Source organism: Triturus cristatus, chromosome 7 (assembly GCF_964204655.1).
Source record: "Triturus cristatus chromosome 7, aTriCri1.1, whole genome shotgun sequence".
NCBI classification, from domain to species: Eukaryota; Metazoa; Chordata; class Amphibia; order Caudata; family Salamandridae; genus Triturus; species Triturus cristatus.
In genome coordinates, this window is record NC_140590.1 from 837,268,201 (window position 1) to 837,284,440 (window position 16,240).

The window sequence follows — 16,240 nt, forward strand, 5'->3', positions numbered from 1 at the left end:
AGTGAAGAATTTGCAATGTTTGTGCCGTTTAACTTTGGTTTCTATACAAAGACTGAATACGGTTTCCTAACTTTAACCGAGGTTATATATATATATATATATATATATATATATATATATATATATATATATATATATATATATATATATATATTTATATATATATATATATATATATTTTTGTGGGAACAAGACACTCTTTCGCTTAGACACTCATACCTGTTCACAATGTGAGTAACCAGAGACACTGTATAGTTTAAAAAGTTTATTTCAACTAACGTGCTCCGTAATGCAGTACATGTGCTAACACTAGCTAAGAAATGCATAAAAACAATATAATCGGCATAGTGACAATTTCATATAATACGAACGGGGATAGCATATTATAATGACAGTGGATTAAGCCATATAGCGCTTTACCACACTCCCTGTGCTAAAACCTATGTTTATTATATCAGTGGAAGACCTCTGGGCTTGGAATCAAGTCTTAGATGATAGGATTTACATCTCTGGACAAGCACAGCTCTTCCTCTGGAAAGGTTTTCTCCAAATCCTGATAACTTGCATCCCGTGCAATATTAAAAGCACCCGAAAAGTCAGAAGCGCAGCAGTGTTCCATGTTATGTCTATATGTGTGTGGGACGGACCAAAGCCGATTAACCAGTGGAGTTGTTTTCTGGCATTGAACATGATGTAGAGACGAGAACTCGGAGCGCAACAGAAATAGTGAAAGGCAGACAGTTCCCATGTGAAGCAGCACGAGCAAAAGAGTTTACGGGAACCAATGCATGTAGTGTTGTGTGCATAAGCAGCAAGATGGCGGTGATGCAAAGCACGGACTAATGCTAACTTAGCAACGTCCGCTGGCACCCCTAAACCCTCATGACACCACCATCACCATAAAGATAGGACTTCACAGGGCAAACTATTTTTACTTCATTTTGGCAGCCAGCTTTTAACATGGGAAGTAGCATGTAAAACAATGTTTCACTATTGGTAATCCACCAATCCTCAGGCCAATACACAGTTGATAAATGCCATAAACTGTAAGCATCTCTTACCCATGATGTTCTGGAAGGACTGGAGTCTGTGGAGGAGGTGGGTGGCAATTTCGACATAGAGTGCATTGCCCTAGTCCAGTCGACTCATGATGAGGGCGTGTGTGACAGTGTATCTGGTATTCTGGGGGAGTCACTTGAAGGTTTTTTCCAGCATTCATAAGATATGGAAGCAGGAGGGGTAACAGCCTTAACCTGCGATGCCATGATGAGTTTGTTGCCCACGATTAGTCCAAGGTTTCTGGTATGTTCCATCGGAGTTTGTGAGGGGCCTAGCTCCATGGGCTAGACCATTGGCCCAATCACCATGAAAGGTACGGCAGCTGCAGGTAGAATACACACTCGAGTGTTCCTACCCTGGGGAAGACATCCAAAAGGTCCCATTGTGAAGATCATAGAATTCCTGTGTAAGTGCTGAAGGGAGGGAAGGTCCTCCTTATGCATGAGGAATCCTCACACACAAAATTGTGTCATGCTTCATCATCGGCATCCTTTCCCCACCCTGGTAGGGCAGTGCCACCAGGTTGGACTCAGTCGCCTGTTGGACTCTGTGCAAGAGGGAGCTCTGTGATAAAATCTATTGGATAATAGAGGGATCCAGATCAGTGAGTTGAAAGTACCTTAATGTATCCCAGTAATTTTGACTTTATTGGTGAGTTCATTTAGTAAGGTGAAAAACTAGTGGGGCAGTAGTTTGAGAATAATGACTCACACTGCCAAAAGAGTTGGGCCTACATGTGTCTCCCCATCCTAGAAGCACATATGGGTCTGGGACATTCCTCAGGGCCAGGGATCCCTAGTTACCTCTTGAAGACCTATTACCTGGATTCTTAGTGAGGTGGAAAAAATTTGAGAAATTAATAAAAGTGCTCAGGTGAGTCCTACCTGAAATGCTCAATAAGAATAATCATAAAATATGGGGGATACCATCTTACAGGTCCGAGGGGGGGCGGTGTCCTTTGTAGTTACACATTCATCAAAAAGTACACCGTGCCTGTTCGCCTGAACAACACCCACTCTCCACCGCTTCTACTGTGGGCCACCAGGAGAAATGAATGAATAAAACATTTGTAGAGCACAACTTTCACTCCCAGGAGCATCAGGGCGCTAAGGCGGAAATGAGAAAGGATAGGGAAGCAGCTGAGAGTTCTACCAAATCAGATGAGTGAAAACACTAGGTTGTCTGGGGCTACAAAGATCCTGGTTTTCAGGATTTTCTTAAAAATAGATTCTGTCTGAGAGAGTCATAGATGGTTGGGTAAAGAGTTCCATGCTTTAGTCCCTAGGACTGCCATCGATTTGCCCCCAGATGGAAGCTGGTTGGCACGAGAAGGTTTTGAAATGATTATCTTAGTAGGCGCTGAGTCACATACGGTTTGATTCTGGCTCGAAAGTACTCAGGTCCTGATTACCTGAAGGTTCTGTAAGTGATTACCAAGATCTTAAAGAGGATTCTTTCATGCATGTGCAGCCAGTGAAGGGATCTCAGAGCTGCTGACGCTGAAGACCCTCGAGGTAATTTTAGTTCCAGGCGGACTGCTGTGTGTTGTTCTATCTGTAGTTTTTTCAAGACAGCCGTATTGGGGCTTGAGTACAAGCTGTTGCAGTAATCTAGATGGGACATGATCTGGGCCACTGCAACAGTCTTTCTAGCTGTACTTGGTAACAAATCTAAACACTTTTTAAGAGACTTTATCAGGTGGATACATGTGCCAGTTACAGAGAGAGCTTGCTGATGGAAGGACAGTGAGGTATCAAATTTTATTCCCAAGTTCCTAACATCCACTGTATTTTGTGAAGGTGGAGTGTCATTTGGCCACCACTGTTTAGGCAAAAAGGTATTGGATTTGCCAAGCAGCATGATCTCGGTTTTTTAACTATTGCATTTCAGATGATTGGATTGCATCCAATGGATGACGGCGGAGAGGCAGTGTTGGAAATTCTCCTATGCAGCAGTGGAATCTTTGTCTAAGGTTAGAATTAAATGAGTATCATCTGCATAGGAAATTGTTTCGATGTTAAAAGATGAAATCAGGTTGAGCAGAGTGGCCATATAGATATTAAAGAGTGTTGGGCTAAGGGCAGAGCCCTGTGAGACCCCAGAGAGCAAGGGTTTCTCCTCTGATTGGTAGTGACTGTGGGTAACTATTTGTTTCCTATTCTCTAGAAATGATTTCAGCCAGGCAAGGGCCCTATGCAAAATACCAAATAATTCTAGTCAATCTCCCAGAATACCATGGGTGACCATGTCAAAAGCCGTCAATAGATCCAACAGGATCCCACGGAAAGCTCCTGCTCCTGAAGATCAGCCCTTCCATTTCGTTGGTATTGAGCTTCATGCGGTTCCATCACATGTAGAGCAGCTCTTCTGAGAAGTGCTACTGTCTGATGTAGAGGATGTTATCACATCGAGAAGTCTAGGCTCGTTCCCATCCAAAGTGTCACAACCTTTCTGGAAGTAACTGTCCCTTTACAAGAAGTGGTTGCTTCTGACATTGACTACCAATGTGTACTCTACAGGCTTAGGAAGATAACAGAGATTTATAAGACACTGTCCTCACTTCTGTGACGGCCAACAAGATAAATTACCATTATCAGATGGAAAAACTTTCAAAATGTGACATATTACACATCTGCATACCCGTCCATTAAAGCGTTTGATTGTATAAAAGCCATCTCGACTGGCTTTGTCTAGGTATCTTGCAGTCCTGCTCACGGAAGGTATTTAATCTATACATTGGTTAAAATCTAGCCGGTGTATTTAAAAAAAATATAGAAATTAGTTCCAACAGAAAAATGCATAATGACGAGAACTAAACTTAGAGTGACTCGGGCAGCTGGAGCCTGCACTGGATTCTTTGAATGTATTTGGGGGTCAAAAAAGATCTCTTTGCCAAGAGAAGGAGAAGGGGATGGGCTTGTGCTCATAGAGGCGCCAATGTTTCATCTCTCTTGAGTGCTTTGGGTGAAGATTGGCAGAGTGGGCCTTTGGTCCAAAGGCCATCTCTGCCAGCCCCCAGTCACTGACAGCAGCTGTCTGCAGGACTGTAAGGCCTGGGATGCGTCGTAGAAGAAGGAGCTGCAGGTGGAGAGACGGAGGAGGGAAACTGCACGGTAGGAGGGGAGTGGGGGTTGAAGGTGGCAAATAGATGAAATGTGCCTCGAGTTCCTAGCTGGGGTTGCTTACTTCTGACAATCCACATCAGGCTTGGATGCTGAGAGGACGGGGGAGGGGCTGCGTCGCTGCTTCCAGCCGACCCATCAATACTGACAGCGGCAGATGGACTCCTTCAGCCAGCCCGGGCAGCAAGACAAGTGGTAGGTTATTATGAAACCTTATATTGTAATGGAACACATTTCCCGCGTCGAGCCAAACTCAATTTGCAGCTGGTGATCTGAATCATTTTACCTTAAGAGAATAGGAAATTGGACCCCTTCGGTTTGGTCAGGCAGGCAGTGTCACAAATGCTTTCTATTTTTTTTTTTTTTGCGAAAGGCTGGGTGCAACTTTGATTATATTTTGGAGAGGCCTTTTCCACTATACGTAAACAGAGCGAACAGTGCGGGAGAGAGTGGAGCTTTTTCTGCTACTTTCCTGTTGTTTTCATATGCCCGCGCGCCACAGCACATATTCCATCTCCTCTCGTTCTCATTTTTTTTCATTGTTTTTTTTTGGGTGAGGTATTGTGGAGCCTGCTCAGGTGCACTACTAACCAGTCAGGTCGTCTCCCCGCCGTCCCTTCTCTGGATGAGGAATCGCAATCACAGGTGCAAAAATACATCTGCCAGGGATACTTCAATAACTTGAAAGGCAAAGATGAGTTTGTCTCTCTGGTCACTTCACGACAGCCTTCCTCAAGGTAGGACAATGTGATCTGATTTCATTAAAAGTTGACGTTGATGAAATCATAGCTGAAGCGAGATGAAACAATTATTTGCACAAAAATACATTCTTTGGATCCATTCACAAATGTATTAAAATGTTCCCTTGGATGCCCAACAAAAACATAATAGTTAATGTAAATTCTGTTTGGTTTGTTCGTTTTTGTTGCTCAGCACCACTTCTCTGCCAAATTTCATTTTTTTTAATACGCAAATGCTCACCACTGATAATTGGTAGCAGCATAGGGACAGATGTATGACTGTTTTGCGAGTCGCAAATCAGTTGCAATCTACTTTGCGAATGCAAAAAGGGGTGTAAACTATGTACGACAAGCATCCGCAAATCAGAAAAAGCAATGCGACCGATTACTGACTCACAAGCAATAGCGACCGGAATTTGCAAGTCGCAATAAGAGATTCCCTATTTGCGAGTTGCAAAACAGCACGTACAATCGAGTCGCAATTTGCGAGTAGTTGCAAAATGGCCCGTTTGCACATGCACCAGAGACTTTTCCACAATGGCTGCCCTGTACTTGAGTGCAAGGAGGATGTGGATTCTGGCTGCTCAGCAGAGGAGGCAGAGACAGGAGCGGATATTCAGAGTACGGCTGACCATGTTTACAAAGACAGAGGAAGAAATTTAGGAGCAATACAGGATGAGTAGCAATGTTATCTTAGAGCTAATAGGCAACTTAACCCTTTCGCCGCGGCGGGAATTCCGCCGCGGCGCGGGGCGGTGCGGGGGGGCAGCACGGTGGCGCTGTGGTCATGACGGAGCCGCTCCGTCATGAGCCACGGTTGAGCTGTGCTCATGACGGAACGGTTCCGTCATGACTCCGCCCATTTGCGTTGTCCCCCCGCACAGGCGGGGAAACAGCGCCGCATAGGCGGAGCGGCCGCCAACGGCCGTGACATGACGGAACCGTTCCGTCATGAGCACACGGCAACCGTGGCTCATGACGGAGCGGCTCCGTCATGAGCGGGGAAGGGGTTAAAGCTTCACCTTGAGAGCAGTACGCTGCACACCAATGCAATCCCCACCCATGTCCAGGTGTTGTGCTCCCTCCACCTATTGGCCAGCGGTAGTTACTAAAATGTCATAGCAGTGGCCAGAGGGTTTTCGCAAAGTGTGCTAATGCGTTTCTTTCACAATTTCTTAGACGCCATGATCCATCACATATACCAAAACATCTACCTGCCCAGGAACGATGTGGAAATTCAAAATACTAAGACGCAATTCTACCGGATTGCCAGATTTTCACAGGTAATCGGGTGTATAGACCGGATCTATGTGCCCATACGTCCCCCATCCCGCCTGGAATATATATTCTGGATCCACAAAAACACCCATTCCCTAAACATTCAGGTTGTCTGCAATGCGCACATCATCACTGACATTGTGGCTAAATATCCAGAGAGCATTCACGACTCCTACATCTTTAGGTACAGAGGCATACACCAATGACTAGAAAGAGGAGATTCTGATGAAGGATACCTACTAAGTACTGGAATGTAATGTACACAGTGAAATGTACTAATGCAGTCATTACTCTGTATGTTTTCTCACCTTTATATGTTTCTCCCCAGGTTACAGTGCGTATGGCCTGTGGTCATTGATCCTCACACCCCAACTTCCTCCCTACAACCCCAAGAAAGTCATTACAATATGGCACATAGGCACACCAGGACCGTGATTGAATGCACATTTGGCATCCTAAAATTGTGCTTCCAGTGCCTTCACAAAAATGCAGAGCCTTGCTTTATGCTTCTGAGACTGCGTTCAAAATCATGGCAATATGTGCCATGCTCCACAACTTTGCCTGCAGGAGAGGCTTACCCCTAGAGGTGTCTGGATCGGACTCAGAGAACCAAAGCAGTGCACTAGAGTGGAGAAGGCACAGGTACCACATAGTCAGACATTTCTTTTAACGGTAATATGCATCCATTTACACAGTGCCCTCCACAAATGACAACACAACAGGTAAATTTCACAAAATAGGTAACCTTTTAATTTCAGGATACTCCAAAACCTTCCTGGACAACCTGTCCATCGTGAATAACATAACATAAATGTGTGTATGCTATGTGGTTACACTATTGCCAACATATCTAATAATAGTGGCAACTGAATGGCGCTCTGTCACTGTGCAGTCATTTCTTTCCTCTATATCCGGCATGAGAGGATGTGGGAGTTGGAGATGTAGGCTGCCTGCTGCTGCTCCTATGCTGCCTATGTGTGTCTGCTACAGAGACACTGCTGCGGCCGTTGTAGACCTCACTATCTGGAGCATCTCCTGTTGGAGAGGTGTGGCTCACTGGTTAGAGGCGGCAGATCCGCAAGCAGAGAATCGGCCAGGGACCAGGGTTCAATTCCCAACGCGGCAGGGTCGTGGACCAGGGTCAAAACGGACTCGATAATTCTCGCCTCGGTACCTACTCTAACCAGGAACACACTCGGCAACTCTGGGCATTAGCTTGCCTCATCTCCACAACGGCCCCCCACATTCGCCGGGGATGCCTGGTTTCACCTTGGAGATACCCAGGAGGGACCATCTCACAGGGATAGCCAGGACGGGTTCCCCAGCGGTCTACAGCGCCACGACGCCTCAGGGCAGCAGTGCGCTTTACAAGACACATACATTTGGAACCCTCACAATACTGGTGGTCTTTCTTGCCTTGACAGCAGCACTCATTTGTTGCAGGCCTCTCTAAACGCCACCACTGTGGTGGCCCATTTCAACCAGAAGGGCCAGTGTGTGCCTTCAATGTAGGGCGGTTGTCTGGGCTAGCCTCTCAATTGCCCTGGTCAATGCCTCAGCCTACTTGCCCGGCTCTGTTCTGTATGCCAATGCTGGTTTCTCTTCTCTGTTAGCTCCCTACAAAGTTGTCTAATTGCCCATGTAAGGGTATCAAATTTGTCATCCAACTGGACCTGGTTGTCAGCCAACTGGAGGTAAATGTTGTTGAAGCCCTTGGCCTGCTTTTTCTTGATGAGCCTCATTTGTGTTTCCTGCAGGTGCCCTTCAGCATGGCCTGTTCTAGACCACCAAACACCACGTATTTGCCGGTTCCTGCCAGGGAATTGGACACAGCCGTTGGCCCTTGTGACAGGACTGCTTGTTAGTGTGGCTTGCTGGTGGAATGCTAGGGCCTGATCAGTGGCTGTCCGAGGTGACATGCAGCACTGGCCTGGTCATCTGAACAACCTGGCTGACTCTCTGTCAGCTAATCCTGTCCTTCCTCCATCTGGACATAGTCCTGTTTTTTGTCTGCATCATCTTGCCTTTCCTGTCCTCCCACAGGTGTATCTATGTTGCAAATGGGGAGATTAATAAAATTAACATATGAGACACTATCTCAGTGATATTACGATGTTATTCAGCTTATGTCTGACAGAACCTGCACTGTTTATTTACCCTGACTATGTTTCCAATAATGCACCATCTGCGACCTTTAGTGCATCTAAATGGACCTTCCAGGTGTATCTGGGTGAGGGTGTGTTGCATGCATGTGGATAGCAGGGTTTTTGGCAGGAATGTTGATAAAGTAGACATATTGCACTTACCATGGAGTGGTGGGGTTCAATCGCGTTTGAGGGACCCAAAGCAGCACACTCCCTCTGTCTCCAGTGTACTCTCCACTATTGCTTCCAGAGATGAGGGTGGAAGCATATTAGAAGGACCTCCTCCAGTTTCTTGGATGTCTTGCAGCTGTGCTGCCCCCCTCTCCTTGGCCCAAGAGAGCAAGTCATACGACTTTTTCTTCAGCTCATAAATAGACTTGTCTGCCACACCCAGGGCATTGATTTGCTGCTGCACCTGCCTCCATATTTTTCTCTTCTCAGACTCTGGGACAGTCTGAGAAGCAGGTCCAAAAGGCCACTCATGGTTGTTGCACCAACCATTTGTAATTATTTCAAATTCCATTCTGAAAACTTGATTTTGCAGCGGTGCTCTCTTGCTCCCTTTGTGGGTGGCCATTGCAGAGCTTGGTTGGTGCCCTGGAAACAGTGTTGTATTGTGCTGCAGGCTTCCCAGTGTGCTCTGGCTGTTGATCAGGATTCTCAAGGGCCACAACTTCTTGGTTTGGGGTCCTTCAGCAGTTACAGGAAGTGAATCAGGTTTTTATAACCGTGGTTGCTAATTGTGACCGCAATCGCAATTTGCGACCACTTCCCGACTTGCAAATTGCAAGTTTGGTAATAGCGATGTAACTTATTTGCGAGTCACTATTTGGAGGCCAGTTTGTTACATATATTCTATTTAGCAACTCACAATTTGCAAGTCTCTATTTTTCGCAAATATCATATATTAAGGTTGGGCGGTGAACTCATGGAGTTTGTGGAGTTTTCCACACTCCCCTCTACGTGGAGCTTGCAGAGTTCCGAAAAACTCCGCTCCGTGTAGCAGAGCAGAGTTTTTTTTCCTCACTCACGCTTGTCGACATCAAGTTGACGAGCAAGGAAAATCCACCTCCTGGAGAGATTTTTCCTCACTCATGCTCGTCAACATCAAGTTGGCAAGCGAGAGTTAGCAAAATCAACCTCTCGGCGAGATTTTTTAATGCGGGCGGATTTCTCAATGTGTGCGGCTGTGTATGCTTGCAACTGATCGCATTGAGAAACCGTCTGTTCTCATTGATAAAGCTGCTGCTCGGGTAGAAAATGTACTTGAGCAGTAGAAAGGAAGCAGCACCCGCTTGCGCTGTGCATGGTGCCATTCGCGATAATTTCACAGGGCGGACAAACACCCGGCACTGAAAATTACTGCGAACAGCATCTTTTCTTACTCACTCCGCCGCTTTCGGATGTGCTGCAGAGTTTTTTTTGCACTTCGTGGAGTTCCACGCTAAGCGAACTCTGCCCAGGCTTATCTGGCCCATAGAGTGCTCTGTACCGCATTTACTTGTTGAAAGCTGCCACCTACTGCAAACCCTTCAAAGAATATCAACAATGTATAAAACATATCTAATCTCAGTCAAAATGGAGCTAAAAGTCTCCACTGTGCAAAATTACATATGGGATAAAGTACCCTTTGTCATACATTATAAGGAAATTGCAAGTCACTTAGGAGTTCCATGTCCATTTAGAGGAAGAAGGCTAAAGGGAGAGTCCCTGTATAAGATTATGGAAGTCTTTATCTAGCATCACCACCTCTTTCCACATCATCATGGACACTGCATGTAGTCCCGTCATCACCTAACTATTTCTAGGTGTTTTAATATTACTTTGCTTCCAGTGAACTAGTTAGACTAACACACATGAAAACGAGGATTGTTGAGAAGTTGAGGACTAGAGAACGTGTTCCTAATGACCTGGAGTGATATTGTCAACCTATCCGCATCCCCACACCGTTTAGGTCGAGTACCGAATTTGCTTGCAGAGGCTCAGGAGTCTGAAGTCAAAATAAAGTGGAGAATAGGTAAGACTGTACTGAAAAGTGCGGTGGTAAGGAAACTCCTAATATGCTTGGCAGTGCTGCAGCAGCACCACTAACATATTAGGTTCCTCAGTTTCATGGATCCCTGGCAGCAGCAGCGGTCCCGTAGTGATCCAACTGCCACAGTCCTAATGTGGTGGGTGGACTGCCAGTCTGGCGGTGCGGTGACCGCCATTTTGGTTCGGAGGTCCATTCATTCCCCAAACTCATAATAAAGCCCTTAGAGTAGACCAGTGGCAAATAAGGTGACATTAAAGTTGGATAGTGGCCAGGGCTACTGGAATTATCCATAAGTAGAGGACCAAACTAAGCATCAAGATTCACTAAATTATGAAGTAAATAAAGACAATCTATCTGGCAGGAAAAGCCAAACTATGCAGTATATTGAGCATGTAAAGCTGCATATAATACACACTTGGACCACTATTTTCCAGACAGTTAGATTTTCACATGCTGATACAAAAGGGGTACCAAGGCTACACAAATACATAGATTTCTTAATAAAACAAAAAAATACACATTCAGAATATCCTATTTAAAATGTTATTCATACACACTTAATTGTGTTGCACGCAGTAGTGGGACAACACTTTAACAACACTGCCCTTCCTACCTTCTAGAGTCAAATAGATCGTGTGTATTTTATACAGTGTTGAACTTAGCAGAACACAAGCCTATATTAACATGTTTTTGTACCTAATGGTGTGCCTCATTAATTTGCCTTATCCAAAGCATCCAAATCTGACATTCTGTTTCAGATTTACCTTGGATTCCCACTTTAGTGTCTCTGAGAGCCCTTTTCCATAAAAACACATCTCCTCAGGACAATATACCACAATTCGTATTTAGCATATATCAGTCCCAGTAGAAGTCACTTAGGATTCAAGGTTTGTGAACTTAAAAAGAGATGCAATGCTGATAAGATGGCATGAGCACCTCAAGAATGCTTCATACTGTTTCCTCGATGAAAGCCTGAAAATCCCAATTTGAGGGCAACATCCAGTCATCTGAGAAGAGAAGTGTGGCTGCTACAGTAAGAAATCGCCCTTTCTTCATGGTCACCCAAAGTTTGTAGCCTATTGCTGGATCCTATATTTGTGCTGGCTTTAGAACTCTGTGCACTTTCCCTCTGCTATCCAGTAGTAAAGAACCTGTTCTCCGCATTTCAACATGGTTGAATTGGCATAGTCCTAATTGGTATATTTAACTTGCATATGAGTCTCTAGTTTAAGGTAAAAACTTTCCCAGGGCCTTCAAGGTAAATGCCACTAATGGACTGCAGAATATTCCATTTACTATAGTGGTAGTGCAAACATGGATTCAGGCTTGCCATGGCAGCATGACTGTAACAGTGCAAAACATGCACTGCAAAATTTCAAAGCATTCTCATTTTGACAGGTAAAACCCTTTCTTTTAAATATTAATAGGTCACCCCTATGCAGGCCTTGTTGACCACAAGGCATGGTGCGTGGTGTTTAAAGTAGGCCATGTAGAAATGTAAAGTTAGCATGTCCTTACAATGACTAGCTCTCAGAAATAATTTTTGCTGCAAAGGGAAGGTCTGGACCATTGAGAAACACTGCGAAGTAATATTAAATACAATACTGTAGCTTGGGAATGAGATCAGCTAGAAAAATAATTAAACCACTATTTTTAATACGTATTACAAATTCAACTCAATGGTGAAGTTGGATTTTGAAAAAATATTAAGAACATTTTTACCTTTGTAATGCCTGAAGATCCTCGAAGCTAATTTACATTAGCTCTTTAGCAGTAGTCCAGCCAGTGATTTGACTTGAACAGGAGTGGAAATTGTGTGAAATGCCTCCTGGGAGCAAAAAATAAGCTGACCTGAATGGGCAGAGATGTTTCACTTGAAGTCCACAGAACATACAGGGTAGGGGTTGTGGACATCCTTTTTGACACTGCAGTGTCATGTAGCCCAGCCACTGACGTGACTTTAACCGGGGTGAAAAATTGTATGAAATGCCTCTCAGGATCAAACAATAGGCTGACCTAAATGTTTAGAGACGACTCCTCTGAAGTCCACAGAATATGCAGGATGGTGGCTCTGTGTATCCTTTTTGACATTGCTGTGTCAAGACCTGCTTGACAAGCCTGGTGTGCCACATATATATCATCACTTGGAGCACATATGAAAGGGAGACAAAGGGATACCAAGACAATTCTTGTGGATTTACTGTATGCTTGCTGAAAGACCTTGATTTTGTCCTACCAGACTTCTGTCTCTGGGTTTGTTGTAGATGCAGTGCCTTCCTCAAACTAACTGGAGTTTAGTGTTAGGTGTGGGAGAACACTAGAATGACCATAGTACATTCCCTACTGACAGTCTAGGCTCAGAGGCCAAGTTCATCTTGGATTTGCCTAGGAAAATTGAATTTTGGGCCTGTTTTCAGTAAATCAAAAAGGAACCACAGCAAACGGTGGTAAATCAGGGCATTGGAACTTTTACTCCATTAGGTAGGGAGTATACAAGAGTCACCGCCATCCACTTGTTCATGCCAGGCATAAAGGTGGCATCTCCAGGGCCCACTTCAGAACACTTACTGGACCTGCACAAGATCATAATTGGACTGGACCTTCTGTCTGTAACCTGAGAGGAGTCCTGAAGGATGGCACCTGCTCCCTCTTTTAACCAGGACAAGAGCTGTAGGCTTCAAGGGTCAGGTGGCTGACCTCGTATGTGGTCAAAATTTGCAAGAGATCTTTTCCTGTAGGTACCCAACTGACCAGTGGAAATTGCACCTGGACTGGTCTCTGTCTAATACTATTTGAGTTCTAAGTGCCTCCCCTGAGGTCAATGAGGTGCTTTAGATGTGTACTCCATTTGTAGATTGGGACTTAAAAGATCAAGTCAGAAGGTAAAATCTTTGACTAGGACAAATCTGGCGGGGTTATCCAACCTCAAATTTGTCTAGGTCTAGTCTACAGTGATCATTGACTATCACTGTCACTTTGTGCTTTTTGGTGCCCTTTCTAATTAAAATTCAAAAATTCAAATCTCCAGTTCCCCGTATTTGATTATTTGGTGTCATTTTATTTATTGAATTTTAGTCTATTAGTCTGATTCAGTTTGGGGTTTCTATTTTTGGGAATTTTGACTTTATTTTGATTTTGGTACTGCATAAATACTTTGTGCATTGCCCTAAGTTAAGCCTGTCTACCGTGTGCCATAGATACCAGTAGGTTGAGCTCAGGTTAATTTAGTGATTTTGAAGATTCACCCTGTAAAGGGTTGTGATTATTCATTTAGGTTGGTTGTTAGTGACCCGAAATAACAATCCAATTTCTTATAACTACCAACCAGTGTCCTAATCCACAACGGTGTTCACCTCTTGGCAGTCTTGGTCGTTCTTTGTTGGGCAACAGCTGAAGGTGGAGCATTGCACCTGGCCTTTTTCAGCAGTGGGGGAGTATGAGGCCCATGCACTGTGGGTACACTAAACGTATAGCTAAAGATGGTGGGGTGTGGACAATTGCCCAAGAAGAGGCAGCCTGTGCCAAGACCAGCTGGATCAAGGTAATGATTTCTAAGGCAGAATGTGATGAGGTGAATCCATTGACAGCTTAGAGTAATGCGTTTCAGTGAAGTAATTGCTGAATGCCGCCAGGGATAGTAGCAAGGAAGTGGGAAGTTAATGTATGAGACAGTAGACTTTGAAGGATGCACTGATGAATAGATGGTACTCTGCCTCGCATTCTCTTTTTCTCTCTCTCTCTCTCTTTCCCCACATAGACAGCTCTCAAACTTGAATAGGACCTACACATCTATGCACTGACTAAGTGAGAAGTGAGGAAGGTGTGTTACTAGAATACTAGAATGTCCTCTATAGCATCAAAAGAAATATTGCCCAACTGCAGTTACTTGTGGCAAATCTACATCCAAAGGGATGATATTTCTATAAATTATATTTAGAACATGAGATCATGTCATATGATCATGTCCCATGATATTTTTTAATGCAAAATTCTCACTTACAATCGGTGAGAAAAGAATATTTTGGAAAAGTGGCATTCGTGAAATACCAAACTGCTACTCCCGTACGTATTGATTTCAATGTAAAAACCACCAGAAAATAAACCTGGGAGCCCCCAAAACTGATGCCTCGGATTGCCTGAATGATTCAGAAATAATTAAGGAAGGCAAGGAAAATATTTGTCATCATTGTACGCTGCCTAGGAACTGCAAGAATCCTAGATAAACTCAACACTAGTGCCTGACAATTCGGAGAAAGCTGCAAGAAAAGAAGAAACCCCAGTCTCCTATAAATATATCAGCAGTCTCTTACTGGGGGTGCACAAACAATGCAGGAAATGGCAGAGGCTCAAAACAGTCTGACAGAGGCATTACCAACTCTTAGGCAGGGTATGAATCAGGTGGGCCCAGTGTACTGGACGTGGTAGAAGGACTACTGAAAACCAATGATTAACACATTGAAAGATGTGGGGGACCAGATTAGCACCTTATATTTGAAGTGAGAAGACTACACTTGTGTTATTCCAGGTATCAGGAATGTGTCTGAAGCATCAGAAAGGAGTAGAATTCTGTAGTTGATATATTTGTTTTCTGCTCAAATCCAGGATCTGAAAGAAGGCATGGAAGTGTATTTTGAAGAGGTACATAGTAAATGTCCATAGAGACCATTTGAGAGGAACCCCTCAACAGTCATAGTGGACACATTTGCATTGTATCAACAAAAGAATTGGTGATTATGTAGGTGAGACAGAGAGACCACTGGGCTTTCAATTAGTCAAAATCCTTCTGCTACAGGAACCTTACCAATCCTCATTGAACATAAGGACATTTCTCCATTCACTGGTGAAGATGCATTGTAAAACATAAAATGTGATTTATTGGATATTCTCAATTAGTCTACAGTTTCATATGAATGGAAAAAATCAACATAATTACAACAGTGATTTAAGGTCTGGAAGCTCGGAGAGTCAGGAAGAAGCAACCTCATCAAGTCAAAATTACACAAAGAGCCTGAAACAATTTAAAGAAACAGACAGAGACAGCGCAAAAATCTAAATGCGGGACAAGATCACTGGAATGTGGATAGTCACTAAGAGAGACACAAATTCTGGCACTCAAGAACAACAGCATGATGACAGCTCCTGGAGATGTATGATACATGTGGAAGGAGACTTTCAGACAATACATGGGAAGTTCATTCTGTGCTAATGATGCAGATAAAGGCATAATACCTTGGCAATATGACATCCGTGCCTATCGGCTGAGAGGTAAGGGTTCAGAAAGGGTCAGAGCAGCAGGAATATTCTGTGTAAATCAGGCTCCAAAAGTGGAGATTCTTTACTTGTTTCCCAATGTTTCCCATGTTTATATAGTTGTGGTGGATTTGGGGGGTACAGAGGAAGACAGTTATAGTTCAGACATTTGACCAAGCCATCAAAGATTGGGTGTGTTACATTTTATAGCCTTAGAGCCTGACATAGCGGACTCTACCAGTCATTAAAGGCACGCTTCGGTGGTCAGCTTGGGCCTTTAATAAGGTAGGGGGACTTTACTGGCCGGTAGAGCCCACTACGGAGGGCTATAAGGCTATTAGAACATTCCTCCCCTAGATGGCAGAATTTTCTAATTTGTAAAACAAAGGCCTCACAGAGCCCAAGGGGACTGAAATCCCCTTGTGCTCTGTGAGGCCTTTGTTCACAGCAACAGCTGTGAACAAACATTGAAATGTTGGAACTCCGGGCTTCTACCGGCCTTTAGAAGCCTGGAGTGCTTCATTGTTTTCAATGGAGCTCCCATCAGTCCAATATTCTAATGTGGGTTAATCGCATTGTCTAATGTTTACCAGTTAGATGCCTCAAATTTAC